Source organism: Cervus elaphus, chromosome 28, assembly GCF_910594005.1.
Source record: "Cervus elaphus chromosome 28, mCerEla1.1, whole genome shotgun sequence".
Classification (NCBI taxonomy): Eukaryota; Metazoa; Chordata; class Mammalia; order Artiodactyla; family Cervidae; genus Cervus; species Cervus elaphus.
In genome coordinates, this window is record NC_057842.1 from 28324871 (window position 1) to 28344586 (window position 19716).

At 42.8% G+C, this 19716-nt stretch overlaps 1 protein-coding gene across 5 annotated transcripts in view; it reads right to left on the reverse strand.

Moving 5' to 3' along the window:
- Nucleotides 1–18784, reverse strand: part of NCOA7 (nuclear receptor coactivator 7) — a 156587-nt gene extending 137803 nt beyond the window's left edge. For 2 of the 5 annotated variants that reach the window (XM_043889875.1, XM_043889872.1), the window contains exon 1: nucleotides 18653–18784. The gene's annotated coding sequence lies outside the window, so the exon portion shown is untranslated. Of the gene's footprint in view, nucleotides 1–17928; nucleotides 18061–18652 lie in introns of those variants that run through there. The other 3 variants (XM_043889876.1, XM_043889873.1, XM_043889877.1) reach the window with 3 other exon arrangements.
- Between the last annotated feature and the right edge of the window lie 932 nt (nucleotides 18785–19716).

Consider the following 19716-nt stretch of genomic DNA (forward strand, 5'->3'; position numbering starts at 1 on the left):
TTAGATCTGAAAAGAATTAAACAAGTGTGGGTATCAGTGCTCTCTTACCCAAAATGAGTACAGAGATTTCATCAAATCTCCTTGATACTCTAAAGATTAAAGATCCACCTCTGGGCTTGACAGTCACTTTGTGTAAGTTCCCTCTAGGAAGAGAATGTGCAAATAAGATTTCTAAAGCATCACTGGAAAGGTCAGGAATCGCTGAATATGTGGGAAAGGCCAAAAGCCTGACAAGGTGCAAATACATTTTAATTTTCAACAAAAGTTAGAAAAGGGAGTATGCAAATTACACACTGGAGAATATCATACGAATCCCCAGCAAAACTTTATAGACATGATACTTAAAGGCAGCTTGGAAACGACTTAGAAGAGGGAGTGAACCCTGGGATCCACGATGTTCACAGAAAATCAGCCATTCAGCAGAACAACAACAAACAAGCAGATCCCTATTTGAAGCATCTCCCAGGGACCAAGACTGCATTCACAGCCCAGGACGCTCAGGTGAAACAGGCAACTGACATCCATCAGGTGGTAAGGCAAGTGGCAAGCAGTCTGATACTGGTGATACAAGGAACCACACAGCACAGAGGGGAAGCAACTACTCTGCCAGGAAGGGAAGGGGAGCCTGGGGCCAGAGCCGGACTGCGAGGGAGGAACAAGAATTTGATGCTGAATGCAGAAGAGGTTGGTCTCAGTAGGCAGAATGAGGATGTACAAGCCATTGGCAGGGAACGCGTGGTACTCAAGGAGCCTGGTGGTCTGGTACTGTGGACATGTAGGGCTGGTAGAGAGAAGGAAGTTCACGAATGGGGCCTAGCCAAACTGTACTGACCTAATTTCCCTCTTGTACACAGTTACTATTCTAGTGCAACAAGGAAATGAGGCAAACATAGTGTAACTGTACTTATAAGGCACTTGGTAAGTTTCCCTTGATCTGCTTATGAATAAGATTGAGAATGTGGCCTAGACATGAATGAATGCCCCCATGATTGGATTGATTACAGAAAGCACTGAGTCACTATACCAAGAGGCATGTGCTCACCAACTGCCTGGCCTCTACCTGGAGCTGGGAGCAGACCTCCCACTTCAACCTAGAGGGTGGATGTTAACAGCTCAACGAAGTGTTCTTTCTTAAGCCTTGTCCTCATTAATAAATTTACCAATGACTCGAATGAAAATATGCGCTTGATAGACTTTTGAATAGATAAATAACATCTTGGATAACAGCATTTCAATTCAGACAGATGTCAGCTGTCTGTAGATCAACTGAGGGCTCTACATCTGGGAGAGGCAGAACCCAGCATTAGCACAAATGAATAGGACAGGCATATATCACGTGTGGGGTGACAGTAAGATTCACATACCCAGTGGTGTGACTCCACTGCTTCACAACACCTCCCCGCACCCACCTAGGCCAAAAAATAAAAAACTAATGCAGTCAACCCAGAATAAAAAAAGACTATGATGGTCTGTCCCACCCTTTTTGAGGGTTATAATATACCATGACTCTTGCATTTAGCTCTGGATCTCCTCATACAGGAGAAATAGAAGGAAACTGGAACAACTAGAATGATTAAATAACCCAAAACTAAACTTTAAGTTGTGCTGTGTGCTTAGTCACTCAGTCCGACTCTTTGTGACTCCATGGACTGTAGCCCGCCAGGCTCCTCTGTCCATGGGGATTCTCTAGGCAAGAATACTGGAGTGGGTTGCCATGCCCTTCTCCAGGGGATTTTCCCAACCTAGGGATTGAATCCAGGTCTCCCTCATTGCAGGCAGATCCTTGACCATCTGAGCTACCAAATTTTAAGAATATTAGTCAAAGGAGCTGGTCAGGGTTAGCATGGAAAGAGTTGAGAGGAAAGGATGTGAAAGAGGAGTTGTCAGGAAAGGAATTTCCCAGGCAAGAATACTGGGGCAGGCTGCCATTTCCTCTTCCAGGGGATCTTCCCGACCCAGAGATTGAACCAGAGTCTCCTGCATCTCCTGCATTGGCAGGTGGGTTCCTAACCACTGAGCCACCTGGGGAGCCCTAGAGGAAAGGACAGTTACTGTCAAATATCTCAAGGATCCTATTTGGTAGAAGATTTACGCTTGTACCAACAGACCCTCAAGGGTCTACCTAGAACCAGGCACTGGGTACTGAGAGAGAGGTGTCTTGACTCAACGTAAGGGCTTAATGCAAACAGCGGCCTCCAGAGAGCAGCTTCCTAATCTCCAGAGATGACGGCACAAGCTGGACCACTCTGGGGGGTGGCTGTGGACTGGTAGATTTCAATTCTACCAAACATCAACACCCCTCACCTGATAAATACAGGTGACCTTTGAACAACAGGGGTTTGCACTTCCTGAGTCCACCTACACTCAGATTTTTTCAGTAAATATACTGTAGTATCACATGATCTGAAAATACAAAAGAACTGCATGTACAAAGGGCCCATGCAAGTTACACATATTTTTTTTTAACTACACAGAGAGTCAGCACCCCAACTCTCAGTTTCCAACGGTCAATTGTATATAAGTATTTTATAACATGACCTTTTTATAATGCTGAGATGAAGCTGATAAATAATATAACCCATTTAACACAATTTTGTGAAGGTGACATAATCCCTTAAAGGAAAGTAACTGATCACAGGTATCTCAGTATCTAAATTCCCAGGTTTCAAAAATCAATATAATGCCAAAAGACAAGTAACTTATAACAGGTAAGTCATAAGTGAACAATTTATAATAATAAATTCTCAAGCACAAGTTTATTAGAAGACACAACAAATGCTCAGATGCTCATACCACCACTAGTTTAGCTATAGGTGAAATGAGATCAGAAATAATTTCATAGGGGGAGGGGCATATGTATACCTATAGTTGATTTATGCTGATGTACGGCAGAAGCCAACACATGGATAGACTAATATTTTTAATTAATTTTTTACAAAAATTTTTCATGTCAAAAATTCCTTCATAGCTGAGATTTTACAAACTTCAGACACCTGAGTAGTTTTGTTTTCAGGATTCTCCGTGCTTTACCTGACTAAGCCCTCTAACTCATATTAAGGCAGCACAGCACCTTTAAAGGGGCCTCCCAGGTGGCGCGAGTGGTAAAGAACCCTCTGTTGATGCAGGAGAGCTAAGAGATGCAGGTTGGATCTGTAGGTCGGGAAGATCCCCTGGAGGAGGGCATGGCAACCCACTCTAGCATTCTTGCTCAGAAAATCTCATGAGAGAGGAGTGTGACAGGTTACTGTCCATAAGGTCACAAAGAGTCAGACACGACTAAAGTGGCTTAGCAGGCAGGCACCTTTGAAGCTGGACAGACCCCATTGGAATCCAGACTCCAGCCTTTCCAAGGTATAGAGCCTTGAGCAAGTTACTCAATTTCTCTAACTTCCAGTTTCCTTTTCTGTGAAATGGTTGGTCTAGAGATGAAACATGTCCAAGAGGTGTTTATCGAGTCTAGCACCCCAAGGAACAGAAAATTCCCTCCACTGAGATTTCAACAAGCCCAAATGTTCCTGTGTTCATGAACATTACACCTATCTTCAACAGCGCCTGCAGAGTTAGATTCAAATTTGCCCCTAAACAGACATGTTAGATCATGAATTAACTCAAGCCAGGCAGCCCAGGAGAATGTAGAGATGAGAGCAAGCAGCAACAGTCAAAACATTTACCGAACATTAACCATATGCACCAGATTTTTTTATTTAATGCTATCATACACACAGTTTAATCTTTATGACTCTATGAGAGTTCATTATCTCAATCCCTTTTAGATAAAGAATCTGAAATTCAGAAAGGTTAAAACATTTATTCAAGGTCAAACAGCCATAAGAGTTGGAGCCAGAATGATCAACTTTGTCTGACACCAAACTCAGAACCATTCATAATGGATCTCTAATGTGAGGCTGTAACACTACACAGAATTTCACATCAGTTGCCTGATTCTTCCTGGCAGTTGGTTCTACCCACCATTAAAAAGAAGAAGAGAGTGAACACCAACATTCTTGTCATTCGTCCTTTAGGACATTGATTCTGAACCACATTCAAGTTAGTCATTGCTATTCATCAATAAATGCACTACACTAAACACGTTCACCTATTTAATAAACATTTACTGCTTTTAAAAAGCTAACTGGAATGCACATTCCCTTACTTCATTAAATTAAGTGAAATACCTCTTAAATATTAAGGACTGAAGTAATGATATAACTGACTATGCCAGAAATATATCCCTTAGCAGTTGGCATATTTTTTTGTTTCTGTGGTTATGAAAAGTAATTGTCTGCCAATCCAACTATTTCTCCACTGAAATTAGTAAACACACAGAATCAGAATTTAAAAATGGAATTTTGATCTTTTAAAAATATTTCCTTATGGATTTTAAGTTACAAAAGTACCTTTTTTTTTCCCCCTAGGGACTAAGACTGATGATTCTTTTTAGAACTAAAAGTTATGATTTTATAAAACTTCTACCAAAGGTCTTTAATATATTGCATGCATTTTCTCATTAATACTTAAAAAGATATAACTATTTAGTCTTAAACAGTTTTCTATCTGTACACAAACACAAATTAAATGGGGAACATATACAGAAAGTCATGTAAAAAGTTATTGGAGACAATGAAAACAGAACAGAGTCTGCTCTGCTGATTTCATGTCTCAACCAGAAAACTTCCTCTTTCTCACCATCAGTCACTATTTATTGGGTGTCTGCTCCAGGCATATGAGTGTCCAAAACCCACAAAAGTTAGGAAAAAAAATATCTGGTGCCTGCAATGTCGCGAGGTGATTTCTAGGGACACCCCCTATTATTGCTTCAGCACTGTAAGATCACTTCAGATCATCTCTAAGATGAGTCCAAAGGTGGCAGGCTCCAAACAGCAGCAACAAACAAATAGGTGAGGGACTTCGCTGGTGGTCCAGTGGTTAAGAATCTGCCTTGCAATATAGAGGATGCAGGTTCCATCCCTGGTCAGAGAACTGGGATCCCACATGCTGCGGAACAACTCAGCCTGCATGCCCCAACTAGAGAGTCAACTCAGCCTGGGTGCCACGATTACAGAGTCCATGCAACAAAGGATCCCATGTGTCCAACTAAGACCTGATACAGCCAAGTAAAAAATAAATATTATTTTTTACAAAAAATGACACAGGAAGAAAAACTTGTCTTCTATTACTTCTGGCATTCATTTTAATATTATTAGACAGATCCACTACTAAAATCCTAGGATCTCTGGCCTATTTGTTTTTTTTTTTTTTTTCGCAGTTATCTTTCTAGCCCTGGCCCAAAAGGAAAGAGTCTTCTGGAGTCTCTATCTACTAGTATAGAACTCAAGCCTATTCCCCAAAGAGTAGGCCTTCCAAAGAGCAGGCACTAACATCATTCACTGCATCAGCTGCCTTTGCTCACAGCAAATGCCATTAACTACTGCAGGGGTCCTGGTCTTGCATCATACCCCAACTCCTTGAATTTTAGGACAGGAATAAGCATGGGCAGTGGTTACTACGTCTATTTCTTCTTATTATTGTTACTATTACTATTATCAGGTGGGAGCTATCTGTTAGATGAATCTGAACCAGGGTTAACTGACGCAAACAGATGGAAGATGTAATAAATGAAATGCCTTTACAAAGAACCTATAGGTTGTAAGCATTAGTTTTCAAGAATTAAATCTGGGTGTCTTTTGAGACAATCAAGAGACATAATGCTCACTTTACCAGGGAAACGGCCATTCTACTAAGGGAAAGCCACATGCTTCTTTGTTTTCATGTGGACGGCATTGGCAACGGAATGCCATCTGCAAAATACACTGGCATACACTCATACATGTGAAAATGCCAAATAAAAAATAATTGATTTATCACTCTTTTTAATATGCTTTCAGTATGTTTACATACAAGTAAGCATACAATATAAATATACAAGTGGCAATAAACAATTTACACTTACTTCAAAACTGTCCCTTGTCACATACTGACAAGCCATCTCTTCAGTGAGGAAGCATTTATAAAGAGCCTGTTTTATCCCTTCCACTGGACCATACATCTGAAACCTATGCACATAAAGAGGACTCAATACACTAAGAAAACTTCAATTTTTAACAAGGAAATAAAACTGACATAAATAAAATAATCAGCAAAAAAGGGATACGATAAAAAGTCGTGCCAAATAAAACTTGTTTCACACAGAGAAGTAGCAAGTCAAAGGAAAGGGCCAGGTCACATGGGCCAGTGTTCCCAGGGAGGTGTGTGAAGTGAGACATGACCAAAACAACCATTCATGGTGGTAGTTCAACAGTGCTACACAACGGACAGTCACATTTGTAATCCAGAAAGAGCTGTATCCTTAATGAAAAAGTTCTCTACCAGAGCATGCTCAAGAAATTCCACCTTCCTTTCAGATATATGGGACAAAGATGGAGAGAAGCCTGTACTGTTTTGGTTAGCACAAAATGTGGTAAAAATGCAAACATGCCTTCAGGAAGAAGGCAGGATGAAAAGTGTCTTCAGGGCAGGAAATCTGCCCAACCCAAAGTTAGACCAGCATTGGGAGGTTCTGTGACCTTTCTTCAAGAAAAAAATTATATAGTAGTCAATACTAATTTTCCAAGAGATCTGGTTAAGAAACCAAGTCTATGATTTAAGTATGCTTTCCTTTAAAGGTTTATTCAGTTGTTTGATATAAAAATTCTTGAAGAATTCCAAAGGAAAAGGGCCCTTGGGCATTTGGCCAGACTGGATTGTTGTCCTCAATTATGTACTCCTTCCTTGTAACAATTACACACGCACAGCTTCCGCTATGACATTCAGTGGTGCTCTGCACTAGCATACAGGGCATTCCGCTCTAAGCCAGTTGGCTATGTGGCTTGTCTTAATCAACAGACTGAGGACAGTGTACCCATTTCAACACAAGGCTCTAAGAGGCCTGCAAGTTCCTGCTCTCTATCAGAAAAGTACATCCCAGGTAGCTACTTTTCCTTCTTCCACACGGGTCCCAGGATGAAGACCTATGGAACAGACCTGAACTCCTGCCTCAGCTTTGGAGCCCAGCCCAGCCCTTCTGGACCCAGTCAATGGTTGCCAACCTGCAGATTCATGAATGTGAAATAAATATTTGTGGTTCTGAGACACTAAGCTTCGGATGTTGTTAGGCAGTAGTATCAAGATTCCTTGGTGGCTCAGATGGTAAACAATCTGCCTGCAACGCAGGAGCCCTGGGTTCAGTCCCTGGGTCAGGAGGATCCCCTGGAGAAGGGAATGGCAACCCACTCCAGTATTCTTGCCTGGAGAATCCCATGGACAGAGGAGCCTGACGGGCTATAGTCCGTGGGGCTGCAAAGAGTTGAACACAACTGAGTGACTAACACTTTCATTTTCACATGCAGTAGTACCACCACAACAAAAACAAAGTCAACACACCTTTAGAAGTATCCTGATCCACAAATTACTTTGTGGATTTTTACCAAGAAGATCAGCACCACATAGTACATATTACTATCCACAGGCAAAATTCTACCAAGGTCAGGAATACCAAAGCCCAGAGACAAAAGCAGTCAATTAACAAAAACAGCCAAGAAAGCATCTCTTTGTTCCAGTTCTCATTTATCCCATGACCATTGTGCACGGCTATGCAAGTTTAACTATAAGAAGACATCACTTAACACCAAGCGAGACTTATGTACATCTTGGTACATTCATCTATCTGTGTGTGTTAGTCGCTCAGTCATGTCCAACTCTTTGCAACCCTACGGACTGTAGCCCACCAGGCTCCTCTGTCCATGGGATTCTCCAGGCAAGAACACTGGAGTGGGTAGCCATTTTCGTCTGCAGGGGATCTTCCCAACTCAGGGATTGAACCAGGGTCCCTCCCACACTGCAGGGAGATTCTTTACCATCTGAGCTACCAGGGAAGTCCAAAAATGAGTGTTAGTCAAGTCCGACTCTTTGTGACCCCACAGACTGTAGCCCTTCAGGCTCCTCTGTCCATGGAATTTGATATTATTTATCATTAGGGGTTGAATTGCATCACTACACAACCCACAATCCTCCCAAATACAGTGAAGTTGCATCCACTGTACTCCAGGATATGACCTTATTTGGAAAGAGGGTCATTGCAGTTACGTTCAGTTGAGATGAGATCTTATGAGTACTGTGGGCCTCTAATGACTGGCGTCTGTATAAGAAGATAGCCATATGAAGATCAAGACACACAGGGATACCACCACGTGAAAACAGAGCAGAGATCAGAGTTAGGCAGCGATAAGCCAAGGAACGCTAAAGGCAGCCAGTGAATCAGCAAAAGCCAGAAGAAGAAAGGATCCCTCTACAGGCTTCAGAGAGATCAGAGCCCCGCCAACACCCTGATTTTAGATTTCTACTTTCCAGAATTGTGAAACAATGAATTCCTATTGTTTTAGGCTACCCAGTTTTTGGTACTTGTCAGAGCATCCCTAGGAAACCAATTCACTTGTCTTAAATCTTACAGACTCTAACTGTTCCAAAAGGATACTGCATCAAAAATATGACTTCCCCATGTCTATTCTGCCACTTTCCCTTATACCTTAAAGGAAATCTGCACATGCAATTGAGAGCATTGGTAAATATTATTTTGAATATTAGAGCAGAAAGCTCACACAGTAAACATTTGTACCCAGGAGGTAATTCAAGTATACTTTATTGAGTCGTGGACTAAGAACTCACCTAATTATCAAGGAAAATTCTAAACAAAAAGGGAGTTTTGAAATCTTCTGAGAATGTAGCATCACCATGTATTATGCCACTCATACCGGACTTCAGCGATTTCAGTCTAACAGACTCATGCGGCTAGGTTTCTCACACACTTATGCTATCCTGTACCATTTTCTACGCAGAAATGTCTAGCTAAGCTATAAAGCAAAGTGAAAGTGTTAGGTGCTCAGTCGTGTTCAACTCTTTGTGATCCCATGGAAAGTATCCCACCAAGTTCCTCTAGCACTTTCAATTTGCTTTATAGCTTAGCACTACTGTAAGCTGATAAATGTGGAAGTATTAATCACTCAGTCGTGTGCAACTCTTTGTGATCCCATGGAAAGTAGCCCACCAAGTTCCTCTTGGAAACAAGTTCCTCAAGTTTCAATTTGCTTTATAGCTTAGCGCTACAGTAAGCTGATAAATGTGGCAGTATTAATCGCTCAGTCGTGTCCGACTCTTTGTGACCTCATGGACTGTAGGCCACCAGGCTCCTCTGTCCATGGAATTCTCCAGGCAAGAATACTGGAGTGGGAAGCAATTCCCTTCTCCAGGGGATCTTCCTGACCCAGGAATCAAACCTAGGCCTCCTGCATTGCAAGTAGGTTCTTTACTGCTGAGTCACTGGGGTGAGCTATAAGCTCTAAAGCAAATCTGTATTTAACTTGTGGTACAAATCATTAAGCGCCGAAAGAAAATGAAATTAGGGGTAGAGTAGATGTCCTAGAAAGTGTTGATGGAATTAAGTATCAACCTGGTACTGAATACTGGCTTTCAAGGAAGAAATGTATGAGGAAATTCAGATAGAGCAGGCAGTCAGAAGGGTTACTGAGAAGTCTTCTGATCCCACTGACTTGCTGAGTGTATGCAGGTGGGGCTAGGGAGATAAGGTTGGGTGCCCAAAATGTGCAGATGATATAATGCCAGGATACAATGCCATCATTGCCTAAGCAGCATTCCCTGGCTTAAGTTTCCATGAGAAAGCCACCACCATGAATATCTCATAAATCATTTCACTTGGTCTACTTATTCTTGAAGAACTAGCCTTGAGGCTGATCTATACATAAAACAAGCAAGTAAGCTAAATGCAAGAAAATATCAAGCAGATGGCGTGTGGGTGAACATGTGGAGGAAGTGAAATATTAGCAGCTTTGAAAAGAGGAAGAGAAAGTAAAATATGTCAAAATGAATATGCATTTTATAAAGAAAACTCAATAATATAAGTCCTATGATATATTAATTTCAATTATTTGTAATAATTATCATTGTAATACTTATGATAAATAAATGGGAAATATTTCACAAATAAAATGTGAAAATGAAAAAAAAAATGTGAAAATGGAAATTGCTATATATCATTACTGGGGACAAAAGTCTCAATATTTTGTCACTTCCCTGTCTTTTCTGCTATGCAGCTGCATTTATTAAGCAAATTAGGGTCTTTTTGCATATAGAGTTTGGTATACTATCTCTTAAAAAAAAACTGCAATTTTTACAATATCAACCTTGCTAATAACTAATACTTATATAGTTGCTTATCCTGTGACAGAATTTCAAGTACTTTATATATATTAACTTATTAGCTCTCAATACGCATGAGAGGTGGATACTATTATTATCTTCATTTCACAGATGAGAAAATCAAAGAGAAATTAACTTGCCTAAGTTCACCTACCTGATAAACAGTGAAAAAGAACTTTAAGCCAGGTAACTGGCTCCAGCATCCTCACTCTTAACCCATTACCATACCACCTGCCTCCCAGAGACAATGTGCTTATCACTGAAACTAAGCTTCATCTCTGATTTTTTTAAGGATGTACTCAGAACAGAATCATGGCAATCCATTCCAGTATTCTTGCCTGCAAAATCCCACGAACATAGGAGCCTGGTGGGCTACGGTCCATAGGGTCGCAGAGTCGGACACGACTTAGCAAGTAAACAGCAACAGAATAGAATCACAGGAGCCAACGGAGTCTATGAACTGAACTGCTCTCCATCAAAGGCATAATACCCCCATATTACCTCTTACCACCTGTGAAAAGGGAAATGACCCAACTTCATCATTGTTACGGACTTCTACAATCTAATTATAATCTGCATTTCTTTGATGTAATGAAGGTGAATATTTTTTCACGTTTTGGCCATTTGTAGTTCCTGTTTTGTGAGCTTTCTATTCCCACTATGTAAATTGTTTATGTCCCCATCCCCACCCCCAAATTCATATACTGAAAACTTAATGTTCTAGGTGATGGTAAGAGGCAGGGCATTGAGAAGGTGATTAGGTCATGAGGGTTCCTCCCTCATGGGATTAGCACCCTCACAAAGGAAGCCCAGAGAGATGACCAGCCCCTTCCATCATGTGAGGACACAAATAAGAAGCCCCTGAGTCTACAACTCAGAGGCCTCCCACTAGAACCTGATCATGTTGGCACCCTGATCTCCAACTTCCAGCCTTCAGAACTGTGAGTAATAAATTTCTGCTGCTTATAAGCCACCCAGTCTATGGAATTTTGTTATAGCAGCCCAAATGGACTCAAATGATTCCTTCCTAGAATGCTTGCTACAGCATGTTCAATTGAAAGTATTTCAGAATATACCAGAGGGTTGATAACTAGCTGTTTCAATGGGAGCCTATAGATAGGCAAGTACCTCAGGGGAATCACCAGGACCCAGGGCTGAAGGCTCAGCTGTAAACACCTGGGGCCATAAGGACTGAGCAGGCTCTCCCAACAGACTAACAGCCTCCAACTGGGCTTTATACCACACAGCAGGGGCTGTACTTATCTGAAGGCTGGCGGGGTCATTAATGGTACTCGAGACACTCAATTTCTCACATCAACGTGTCTGGGAACACAAATCAGTAAATCTGATGTTTGCTTCTACATCTGTGTAGGTTGCTCAGTCGTGTCTGATTCTTTGCAACCCCATGGACTGTAGCCTGCCAGGCTTCTCTGTGCATGGAATTCTCCAGGCAAGAATACTGGAGTGGGATGCCATTCTCTTCTCCAGGGGATCATTCCCGACCGAGGGATCGAACTTGGGTCCCCTGCATTGCAGGCAGATTCTTTACCATTAGGGCCATCAGGGATGTTTGCTTAGTGAGGTCAGAATTACAGAAGGAAAATGAAAGCTTTCAAGGGATCTCACACCTACGGAGCAGTCTCACAAACTTTCCCTATTTTCTACATGGCTAGCGTGGTTGGTGATCAGAATCATCCATTAGTCAGAGGATTCTACCCGAACAGTGCTGAACCAAAGCTATTAAATTCTTACCCGCTAAACCCTGTTAATCAGTTAACGATTTACCTCAAGCCAGGCACTCTGCAATAAAATCGAGAACCTAGGACACCCTCTGATTACCTGGCTTGGAAAGAAAAATACCACATTTGCATACTTAGGAGTCACTTCTTAGGATGAGCTACTGTCTCCAGACAGTTCATGTCATCTATCAGGACCGATGGTTAACACTTTGGATTTTTTAAGGGTAACCCCATACTTGGAGAGTTTCACTCCTTTATGTACCAGCTACAGAGGCAGAGGCAATACATACACACACAGGCACACACACTCTCTCTCAGGGACATAATAAATATGGAGGTTTTTTAAAAATGAGTGTTAACACAAAGTTTGAGACGAGAATTAGTAAAGTAAGGTAGGGATGCTAAAGAAAATAAATCATATGGACATGTATTTTACTGAGCGTTGGGCAATGAGCAGTAGAGGAGAGATGACTAGTTAAGTAAAGCTTCAACCTTCAGTTTTTTTTTTTGGACCCATCAGAGCACTTTATCCAAAATCACAATTATTTTTCTACTAGAAAGGCAGTTGTGCTATTGATGAGAAATGCCTGTTCTCAGTATGGACGCCTCCTTGCTACACTACATATAGAAGGCTCCATGAGTTTCTGGAATCTCAACCAAGAATGGTCCATAGAGATGACACCAGAACTGAATGTGGCCTGCTAATGAAAATAGCAGGACAAGTGTTTCACACAGAGGAAATGGCCTGGAGAAGAAAAATCATATGCAATGCATGTGCAGGAAGTGACAAACAGTTCTGTGTTACCAAAATAGAGATTCTGAACTTGGGGTCTGTAAACAAGGACACAGAGGCAAAGCAGTGTAGTCAGTGTCTGATGGGACCATGAGCTTTCATCAGATATTTTTTTTTTTAAGTATCCCTGATTGGGGATGGGGAGGTGAGTTAAGAAAAACTGTGTGCCAAATGCATGACAGGGAGGGGCAGGGGACAAGAGATGAATTCCTCGGGGGTCACAAGACCAGGCTGAGTCATGCTGGACTCCCTTCTGTGCAAACTGGGATCCTTTAGTAGAATGAAAAGGGATGTGTAAAAGGAAGACTGGCTGAAATGTAGGCGAAAGTAAAGTGCAGGCAACAGTCCAAAGCATCTCAGCAGCCAAACAAGAGCAGTGGGAATGGAAAGAAGGGAATCAGAGAAATGATTAGGAGACAAAACAAGCAGGCTGAATATTCACGTTTGCTTGTATCAATGTATGCACAGAATGTTTCCGGGAGGATTTTCAATTAATTGATAACACTGGTTGCCAGTGGACAGGGGAGGCGGGTAACCAAGAAAGAGGATGAGAGGGCATCTTTCCCACTGTTTACCCATTTGTACCTTTTGAATCACACGAAGGTAATGCCTACTACAAAAATAAAACGTTTTTTAAAAAGACATGGAGCTTATCGTAATGAGATGTCTCTATTTAAAAACTTCAATTTTTCTCTCCAAACCCCCTCTCAGTGTTTCAAGTTGCACTTCTGAATTCAGATTATTTTTACCTCAAAGGCTCCTGGACTGTACCCATGATTGTCCCTTAAGAAGGGCCAATCTCTCTGTTGACCAGGGTGATAAATGTATGAAACTGAAGTGGACACCATACAGATGTAAATAAACAACTATTTCCCTGGTTACATTCAACCAACTTAACACGTAGTTGTCAAAATACCAGAATGAAGAAAGTCTGATCAATTAACTCAGGGAGCTCAATCTTCTCAATTTTAAGATAAGAGCTCAAAGAAGAATCTCTATGATTTACAAAAAACAAAGATGAATCAAATAAATTACTGATGTGAAAGAGATCATATGTGAGGTCCATTGTGGTGAGTGTTAAGCTAATATAGCCTAACCCTTTCGCTTATATTAGCTTTTTTTAAATTAAATAGAATGAATCTCCTATTCAGCCTGATAACAGCATATAAAGCAGGTACTCCAGAAATAACTGACTTAAAGTGAGTGGTTTGACCAATTTTAAATTAGCCAATAGCAGACATAAATTTAATACTTAAAAAATAAGTGGATCTTAGCTTTGCAAAACTAAATAAGAACACTGTTTCCCATTTGGCCATATAAGCTCAAATATACAAAACCTGCAATACTTATTCAAAGCATATTTAATGGTACTTATTAAACTTATTAATCAAAACATACTGTGTCCAAAGATCAATTCTGCAAATGTTTCCATTCATTGCTTTTATGTTTTATATTTTGACTTGTTCTACAAAAGATGTTGTGAGTCAGCTTAAAATAATAAATTCAATAAAACAGGAAACTCTATTAGGTAAAAAAATCAGAATAAGAAAAAAAGGTAGAACAGAAACTCAAAACCAAAGGGAGAGTTAGATCATCAATATTAGCTCATAGGTTTTTACAGGATTATTAAAATTAAGTTGCAAATTTGACTCTGCGTTTCCTAGTGGCAAAGCAGAAAGGGAAACAACCGATTATCTAATTCTAGTTCTGCATGATGAAAAGAAAAAAGCACACTCAATAATTATTCAGGAGAGGTAAAGCTTTTCTTTGGCATTTAGAGTTGAATGAAATTTCTTGCATGAGTCTTCAAATAGGAGCTGTAGAATGAACTATGATCTTAATAACCACATCTCTTAAGTAACTTAACAGTAGGTTTCTTGTGACTGTCTTTATTAATAAAACGCTTCCTTGTGAGCACAATTTGGGGGGAGGAGTGCAAAGAATGCAAAACAAAGTAGACAAAGTACACAGTTTCTGAAGATCTGGCCTAACACCTGGCCTAACACCTAGAACTGGAAGAGAATGGGTGGACATCATAGCCTTTGTTCAGCCAACTCTCTATATAAACATTTCTCTCATATAAGCTTCTAGCCAAATTTATGAGCAGACAAGTCATAGCCCCTGGCATTCTATACCACCATTAAAGGGAGATTAGTATACAACAATTATTCTTCATCCACTAGTTCCCCACATTTGAAACTCAAGGTTATATAAAATTTCTTTTCTCTACTTTTTCTGCAACTATAACAATGCTCGTTCTAACATAGGTGAATTGAGCGGATGTTACCGGATATAAATAATAACAAAATTATGGATTGGGATTTTTTTAAAAAAAAGGACAGTAAGAACATTTAGTGGGCTTCCCAGCAGACGCTACTGGTAAAGAACCCATTTGCCAATGCAGGTGGCAAAAGAGATGCGGGTTCCATCTCTGGGTTGTGAAGATCTCCTGAAGGAGGGCATAGCAACCCCCTGCAGTATTCTTGCCTGGAGAATCCCATGGACAGAGGAGCCTGGAGGGCTACAGTCCATGGGATCGCAAAGAGTTGGACACAACTGAAGCTACTTAGGACGCACGCATGCAAGCAACATTTAGCAAGGAAGGGATAGGGGTTTTGGTAATAAAACCTTAGGAAAGATATAGAAAAATAAGATAGAGTAAATCCAGGTTTTAGGACTGAATTCCAGCTGTGCATGTGGAGGCAAGGTGCTCAGTGGCTCAGTGGCAAGTGGCTCAGAGGTCAGGACCCAGGTAGTGAGTCATTCAATTGCAGACATATTGTGCACTGGGATGCAGGTCTCGGAGAGAAAAATGCCTCTTTCATTCTGACATAGGAACTGATTCCAAGGCCAAGAGTGCCAGCACAATCAAGCTATCTGCAACAAAGTGAGTTTAAAGTAACTGCCGGGGAGGGTTCTTTTAAGAAGTTTAGAATGAGCAAAGAAGAATGATGTAAATTAACTGCTCAATATCTCTGACTACACTATTAACATGCATAAAATGTAGCTATCTTTATGTCATGGGAGAATTTTTGCTCTGTTCAAATAAATCATAATGTATTTTTCATAAGCACCCTCCTACTGTTGATTTGCCCAATCTTGCCACCTTGTACATAAAAGTGTTATTTCCTCACCATCTAGGAAGAGCCCAAGCAGGCTGGAGGAGCAATAGTAATAAACTAGGGCTTACCACACTTTTGTGGAAATAAGTCTTTGGGGTAATATGTAATAAGGATGGTGAAGAGTATTAAAATGATAAAAAAGGAAAGGAAGAAAAAGGAAAGATAATAAGTGACTGGATCATTCCCAGATAATTTTGTTAAACAAAGTGAAAAAAGGTTAATACTGACTCATAAAACTTACATAACGGAAAAATAAAAACAAAACGGGAAATACCACAGTGCAAAAATAAAGCAAGTGAAATGTAATGCAGTTATCCTTGATTTCAAGATAACATAAAATTAAAAAGGAGAAAGGAACAAGCCTTCCAAACCCTTGATTTCACAACCACGTTGGTTGTCAAACTTGAAAACTGATATGTTTATATACTGAGGGAAACCCATATTGTTGAAAATGTGTATCTATATCATGTTTTTTGAATCATTTAGGAATCACAGACTCTTCTAAATGTTTTATTTTAACCTTTACCTGTAATAAATACATTATAATTAAGTCAACCACAACAACTCAACCCTAAAATAAATTAATATGTCACTTATTAACCAAATCATTGTTACTCTTGGAGTAACCTGAAATTTCCTTTAAATAAGTTGCACTGTGTTTTAAATAAGTAACTGTGTTTTAGAATTTAATTAAAACAGGTTTCATTACCCATTAGAAAAAAAATGCAACCTTAAAAATGAAATTAACTTATATTAGCAGTTGGAATTACCTTATTTAATAACACATTAAAGAAGGAAAACATGTGGCCCTAAAAATGTCAAAATTCAACTTAAATACTGAGATAACTGATTTTGACTATTTATGCAAAGAAGTAATTTTAAAAATAGTTAAACTTCAACCACCATGGCGTAAACAAGATGTTTTAATCCTAAACTGTCTTTAAATGAAGCCTGAAACACAGCTCATTCAACAAATAACCCATGAGCACCTATTATGCATCAGATCAGGGGATTACGAGACTGAACAAGGGGAAGTCTCTGTCCTCCTGGCGCTCTCAACCTTAATACGTTAATAAAATCGGAGCGTACAATGATCCATTTTCCCAGACTCTAAACTTTACTGCTTAATACGAAATTTAAAAATTATAGCCTATGAAGAGATAATCTTGCCAAATGGTCATCGTTCGTTCTGATGTACGAACTTCACACGTGGGAGAGAAGAAACAATTTATAGCCAGTTTCTCAAAAGTACAACCGTATTAACATCTAGCTGGAAGCTAGGCTGAGCCCAAGGCTGCCTCTGCTGGCCAACTCCGAGCATCTTTCCAGCAGATTCTAAACTCCCTACACCTGTATCAAACTTGCCATGCTCCCAAACACATCCCTTCACGAAAGCTGCAGGGTCGCTCCCAGGTAGGCAGCATGAGAATTCCCCAGCCTCATCTAGCTCCTGAATATCTGATTTCTAAAGGGGCCTTCTCCAACTGGCCCTAAATGACTTACTATAAGAATCTGAGACGTCACTTTCACGTATCAACCAGCTAGCTCCGAAATACACCAAAATCCAGAGTGATTTGTACCTGCCGCTAGAATAACTCTCTGCGTGGCTGCACATTGGGAGAAAACAGGAAGAAGGCATCTGTCCATCAGGCCGAAAAAATACGGTGACATTTATCCACCTGAGTTGCTGAAAATTCGGCGGTGCTCCCACTCTCCATCCCCCAATAATCCTCACACCAATCCATCCTCCCCGCCCCTCAAGCAGCGCGGGCCCCTCCGGGCCCAGGGGCTGGAGGGGGAAGGGTCACGCTCTCCTTCGCCACCGCTCGGCCTCCCGAGCTCAAGAGGAGGCTGTCAGGTTAACAGGGGGGTGCTGCGCCCAGCGCCATTAGAACACCTCCGAGCGCCGCACCGAGCTCCGGCGGGAGGCAAGTTTCGCGGGTCCCGGCCCCGGCCCCCCGCCCCTCCCCAGCGGCAGCATCAACCGCGGGTGGCGGCCAGGGCTGGTCCCCGCCTAGCCACCTACCTACTACAGGGCGGGGGCGCCGGCTCCTCGGGTCCCGGAGAAGGGCGTCGGGAGCTCGCATTTCTGGGAGCGGTGGCCTCTGCCGCTGGGCGCGGGGGAGCGCATCCTCCGGGGTGGGTGGGAGGAGGGGTCGGGGGAGGACCGCGCGGTGACGCGGAGCCGGGGCAGGAGGGAGGAGCGCCCAGGCGCGCGCCCCGCGGGACCGGCGTCCCGTGCTAGTGGACGGACGCGGCGGCCGCCGCCGGGACTCCTCAGGCCTCTCCCCCTTCGCCCGGCGCCTAGCCAACCCTGCGGGTACGCCCGCGGGTCAGGACATCGGCCGCGACAGGCTGCCGGGCCCGGCCGGAGGCGGGGAGCCGCGGGTGGCGCGACGCGGTGCAGACGCCCGCCTCTAGCTCCGCCCGGCCCGCGCCACGCTCGGCGCCCCTCCGCCGCGGCGGGGGCCGGGGAGCTCGGCGGTTCGGCTCGGCCGCTCCGGCTGCAGCTGCCGCATCCTCCCCGCCCCGGCGATCTCGGGGCTGGGAGGCTGGGGGCACCCGCGACGGCTGGCAGCCTCGGGGGCCCCGGCGCAGCCCCAGCCGCGGCCCGGCGGCTCCGCCCCAGAGAGCTGCGCGCGCGGCCTCCGCAGGCCGCGGCCCTTTGTGACGCCTCCCGGGAGCGAGCTCCAGGCGCTTCGCGCGGCCGGCCGGCCGGCCGGCGGCGGAGTCTAAGGAGGTCTTCTTACCTCGCCCGGGGCGGGTAATCCCCTACTGCTGACCGCCACTCTTAGAGTGAATACGGCTCTGAGAGCAGAGCTCGAGTTCGTGTCTCCCCGCGCTTTAAAGCCTTGAGGTTCCTTGTAGCTCGGGGACCGCTGGTCACAATAAATTCATCCTCTGTCCTTTCCGGCGTTGTGTTTCGCATACGGGCCCCCGTGTCCGCCCCCTCCCGCTCCCATCCTCCGCACAGCATCCAGGGTGCTGCCACGTTGCTATCATTGCAGCAGTGGGGACCGAGCAATTGAGCCCTCCAGGCTGACTCTTGGCACAGACCCGGGGGAGCCTGGGTTGGGAAGCTTGGCATCAGCTGCGGGCCGGTGCCTGTGAGCTTCCCATCCCCGCTGGGCAGCTGTTCCTTCTAAGGTCCCATGACAAGCACCGCAAGATGACTGGGAGGATTTGGCCTTGAAGTTGACCCTTACGTAAGGAAAAGACTTAATGGAGCCTGCAGCTGGTGCGATAACATTGGTGTGTCAGAGGCCTGACACACAGGCCCAAGAGATAGCGGCCTCCTCTGGCTTCTTGTTGCTGCTTATGCTGTAACAGCCTCTCCTGGAAGACAAGCGAAGCAGTTCACAGAGATGGTTTGGAATTTCAGTTGCAACTGGTCGCCTTATACTGTCTTGCAAAATATGGAATAATTACCCAATTCTGCACCGAGCATGTATAAAACTGGACCTCGGGTCTACACCTTTTTGGTTTGAATGTGAGGAATTGGAAATTTTCCTCTTTTTTTTTTTTTTTCTTTCTTTAGGCATTATGTTATTTGTAAACGATTTCCAAAGGAAAACAAGGCTCCTGCAATTTAAAGAGCTGATTTCATTGAATCAGAAGAACGTGGTTTGGGACCTCCAGAGAAACGGAGAGGCTCTCACACTTCTTTGATGTTTTTGAAATCTAAGATTAATGTAAAAACTGGCAAAGACACGTTCCATAGCAGTACAAGCTGTGAGAAAATCGTGATAAAATTTTTGAGATGAATTCTTCTGGGTAAGGAGACATCCAGCGAGGTGTATGGGTCAGGAAACAC